The following is a 5531-nucleotide window of genomic DNA, read 5'->3' on the forward strand; positions in this document are numbered from 1 at the left end:
AAAACAGGAGCACCAAAGCATTTTTTTCACAAAAAACAACTCACAGGGCATTCATTGCTACTAGTGACCACCGCAAAATTAATGAAAAAATGATGCAATGACACCTTTAAATAACAGTGAAGTAACGCTCAACTTATCATTTGCTAATGATGTGCATGTTTCCAAATACTGTTAATGTTAACTAAGGTTATGGTGTTCATGTTAATTAAATGGAGTTAGGATAAAAGTTAACCCTAACAAACTAACCCTTACCTTAACCTTAACCCTAACACTAACCTCTATGCTAATGCTGTATAACAATTATTACTGCATTGACCAATGTAAACTATTGGTTACTAGACCATAAATTCACAGATTTAGTTAAATCACTTAACTGTTCGTTAATCGTTAGCTTTCGCTTATAACTGCAATAAATTATGCTGATTATTGAATGTACCCTTAAGTGTTACCAACATGTTATGGTTTTCTTAGTTAAAGTTGTGCGTGGGATGAATCAGTGTGAATTGTCATCCAATCACGTCTGACTGGAGAGAGCTGGTGGTCACCCAACAAAGAAAATTGCTTTCCTTCTTCTTTAATGTTGAAATGTGGTTCTGTGGCATCTCTGCACCTGTGACACGACCACATGGAGCCAGCCTCCACAGGGGTCAGATTGGCATTTAGCTGGAAAATGAAGAGTCTGCCTAATTGATTATAGTTCCAAAATCACTTGACTGAAAAAATAGGATAAATCCAGTGTGTGTGTGTGAGTTGTTTAGCCGTCCACCTGCTCTCGCTCGCCCCCCTGGCTCCTCCTAATGACTCCGCCTGAGTACTGTACTAGTCCTGCACAGGGACACACACACACTAGCTATTACATGCACATACTTACACACACACACACACACACACACACACACACACACACACACACACACACACACACACACACACACACACACACACTAATAGCTGCACACACACACACACACACACAAATACACACATACACACACACACACACACTCCAATCTCGTTGTAAAGTCGAGTGCCTTGCCCTGGTATGACCCTTGACCTGTACATAAAGGGCAGCAGGGTCACCCTCCAACTCCCTGAGCTCCTATACACCATCCCGACCCCGACCACTCATCTAGGATCTAGCAGAATCTCTGGGGGAGGGGCTCAGAGCCTGGGCAGGAAACCAGAAACTGACAGGGGCGGAGCTACGCCTTGTATCCTGTTTCGTCACAGAGATATTCTACCATAGAAAACTAATTTGCTCGAGTGGATGAAGCTTTCATAATGGGCTTTAATTAGTGTAATCCTACAGTGGCCAGTCTACATGGTGTTGATTTAAAACCATTACAAACACTTTAATACAGATTGACACTTTAATACTGCTTTCCGGAACTTGATTGGTCGTAACAAATATGAAGTGAAAGGTTGATAGACGCCCTGTTCAAACCAGTCTGTCATTCGATCCATGATAAGTCATATAAAGTAGGATTGGTGGGACAAAAACTCCACCCACAGCAACACTTCTAGACTGCACCCGCCTTCTACCCAACCCCACCGCCCCCCCTCACACTACCCCATCAACTCAACCCCATAGCCCCCCCTCATACTACCACATCACCCCGACAACCATCCCCCCCCAAACCCCAGAGGATCTGCTATCAGCTATCAGCCGGGCAGAGGCCTTCTGCTGTGGCCTGATATCCACCACTGGTCAGTGGGGGAGAGGGGAGGATTCAGGGAAAGTAAAGATTCAGAGAGAAATAGAAAAAGAAACAGAGACTGGGTCTCAGCCGTCAGACGGTGTGTGTATGTGAAAGATGTGTAGCGTTTTGTTTACTTTCAGTGACTTACAGTGATCTTTTGGTTGAGAATGTCCTTAAGGAGCAGTTAGTTGTCAGCGCAACTTACTCAAGTGTGTCTCTCAGTGTTTTTTATTATTTGATGTGTTTTCCATCTCGATCTCAGACACACACACACACACACACACACGCCGGTCCTGACGGTACTAATATACTAATCATCCTGCGTGTGTGCATGTGTGTGTGTGTGTGTGCATGCGCATGTGTGTGTGTGTGCGTGTGGGTGTGCGTGTGCGTGTGTGTGTGTGTGTGTGTGTGTGTGTGTGTGTGTGCGCGCATGCTTGTGTGTGTGTGTGTGAGGGGGGACTTCGGAGGAAGGAACACAGCAGGTGTTGTTGTGCTTGTTGACAAATGAAATGAAAGGTGAAATATTGTAAAGATAAATAATGAAAAGTAAAAATGTGAAAAAAAGAAAGAGTGAAAGTAAAAATGAGAGTGGGAGGTAGTTTGGACAGATAGTTTAATTTCACTTTGCTCCCAAGTTCACTCCTCTGGTATTTTCGAACATGTATTATCTCATTAACTAGTGACCATTAGTGGGTCAAGAGAGGCCACACACAACATAATTACAATGAACAATATTAACAACTTGATAACCTGATAAAAACTTGTATGAAACTGACCCACAGGAAATAAGTGGTAGATTTTTCAAAAGTTCTTATCGCATCCAAGTGTGTGAGCGTTTACATACATGTAAGCATGCACTTTTACAATGCATAATTATAAGTAGGCTACCATTTAGAAAGCCATCCGAATGGGAGTCTGATTCAGTTCCCCACAGAAGGCACAACGATCTGACAGTTAAACTAGTTTACATGTTAGAGCAATGTCTGAATTTTTCATTTCATGGAACAAGTTAGAACAGTAGTCTGTGTAAGGAAAGAAAATAGTAACATAAAAAGCAATTAATATTCACAGTATGGAGGATTTAAGGCAACATTTTAATTCTATTTACAATAGAAGCTTTAGGAGGGCTGACATATCTCACTGTGCCATAGAAAACAATTATTCAGAAATAGCTGTTATGAATAGTCTCCGTGGGATCTGCTAAAAAGCTGACATCTGAAACACATCTGATTTGCATACCTGTCCATACAAAATCCCCCGTTGCCCTACCCCAACTGATTCTCAGGCACACCTTATCTGTGTGTTTTTTAGCTCTAAAACCTGCCACTGACTGGGCTGTTAACCCTTCAGAAATTCATCATTTGGTGGATTGATTAAAAGATGAGTGAACTTATTATGCATTAAAGCGTTGTGTCAAAGCCCTGGCACACGGAGATAGCAGCCTTATCTCCCTTCAAACCCCCCAGCCTGATAAGAGACAACATGGGTGGGGAGGAGGGGGAGGATGGGGAGGAGGGGAGATGGGGAAGGAGGGGAAAAGTGGGAGTAGTGGGAGGAGGGGAGATGGGGGAGGAGGGGAGGAGGGGGAGGAGGGGAGGGGGAAGAGGCGGATAGGGGAGGGGAGAGAGTGGGTGGGGGCGAAAGTGATGGAGAGGTTAGAGAGAGGGAGAAACGGAGCGAGAAGAAGGAGCCGGCGATGGGAGAGAGGGGGTGGAGGAAGGGAGGAGGGGACTGAAGGAGAGGAGGATGGAGAGATGAAAGAGGGGAGGAAAGAGAGGCAGCATGGGATTAGAGGAATCTGGCCAGTTATGTAATAGAGAGAAGCAAAGAAAATACTGTTGGGCCTATTTCTGTTCATTCATTCAAGTGTTTATTAAAGTCCTATTCTTATTCTGTATATTTACATCTGCCCTTCATTCCACTCTCTATTTCCCCTAATTTTCTACAAGAGCTTAATGCTCTCTCTCTCTCTCTCTCTCTCTCTCTCTCTCTCTCTCTCTCTCTATCTCTCTCTCCCTCTCTCTATGTCTCTCTCCCAGGTCGGTGTATGGAGCGAGGTCACAGGGGACACCATGCAAACACAGGCTCTCTGAATGGAGAATGGGAAGAGGACAGCTGCTGGGCGATGACAGCGATGGCTGTTAAAACACAATCTGTCTCTCTTCCCACTGCCCTGTTTCTCCTCGCAAACACAGGCACGCACACGCTCACACACAAAACACACGCACACACAAAACACACACACACACACACATCTACACACACAGTATGCACTCATGCACACATCTAGGCTTAAATGCACACAAACACACTAACACACAAACACACAAATACACACACACGCACGCAATGCCCGCACTCATGTCTTTTGATAGTTCTACAATGTTACGGTGACACTCCCACATGTCAGCAGACGTATGAGAGGACACACTACAGGCATGTGTCAAGACACACACACACACACACACACACCAACAGACACGCACATATATACAAAAGCACACACATTGCAAAATGTGCAAAAGCTGGCACATGAAAAATAAACACGTCGTCAAACAAGTCTGAGAGTGAGAGTGTTTCATGTGTGTGGAATGACTGGTGGCATGTGTTGTGATATGTGAGTGCAAGACGCTTGTAGTAGTATTTTTTGTAGTGTTTTGTAGTAGTAGCTGTAGTAGTATCTCAGTGTTTTTAGTATAGCAGTAGCAGTATCTCAGTGCTTTGTAGTAGAAGTACTTGTCATATCTCAGTGTTTTGTAGTAGTAGCAGTACAGTGTTTTGAAATATATCAGTACTAGTAGTATCTCAGTGTTTTGTAGTAACATTACTAGTAGTAGCTTAGTGTTTTGTAGCAGCAGTACTAGTAGTATCTCCGTTTTTTGTAGTATAGCAGTACTAGTAGTATCTCAGTGTTTTGTAGTATAGCAATACTAGTAGTATCTCAGTGTTTTTTAGCAGCAGTACTAGTAGTATCTCAGTGTTTTTATAGTAGAAGCAGTACTAGTAGTATCTCAGTGTTTTGTAGTATAGCAGTACTAGTAGTATCTCAGTGTTTTGTAGTAGAAGCAGTACTAGTAGTATCTCAGTGTTTTTTTGTATAGCAGTACTAGTAGTATCTCAGTGTTTTGTAGTAGTAGCTGTACTAGTAGTATCTCAGTGTTTTGTAGTTGTAGCAGTACTAGTAGTATCTCAGTGTTTTGTAGTAGCAGTACTAGTAGTAGCTTAGTGTTGCTTATTTAACTCAAAGTGTATTCCATCCATTTTTATATCCATTCAATGCGTTGAGTCTTGAGCACGGCCGATGGAATTCAATTAGCTATTTTTCTAAAATATATATTAATTAGTGAAGAGGAAAAATGGTTCTCTATGGAAGGTAATTACAAAGGCATGATTATGCAAGTGTGTTTGTTTCATTTAGATAGCTAGAAATAGCACAGGGACATTTCAATGAAGTATTATTTCAAAAATTCAAACACCAAGTGAAACCTAAAGTAAATTATAATAGTAATTCAATATATCTCTTGCAAGTGCGTGTATTTTTGAGACATGAAAATTAAATCTTACGCCTCTCAGTACAAGGGAAAGTTCAGTTAATTTAATACAATTAAATATAGTTCAACAAAATGAATTTTGTTTCCCAGCTTAAAGATTCATCGGATGACTGAACATTTTAATGTACGAATTAAAATAGCCAAAAAATTCCATTGGAATTACAAAAACACAACTCCAACAGTCAAAGGCACAAAATAACACAATGGGCGCCTTTAGATCAGGTGATTCTTATTAATATTTGGATTTCTTGCGCCAACGGAAGTAGGACTGATTCGG

This window comes from Pollachius pollachius (genome assembly GCF_949987615.1).
Source record: "Pollachius pollachius genome assembly, chromosome: 4".
NCBI classification, from domain to species: domain Eukaryota; kingdom Metazoa; phylum Chordata; class Actinopteri; order Gadiformes; family Gadidae; genus Pollachius; species Pollachius pollachius.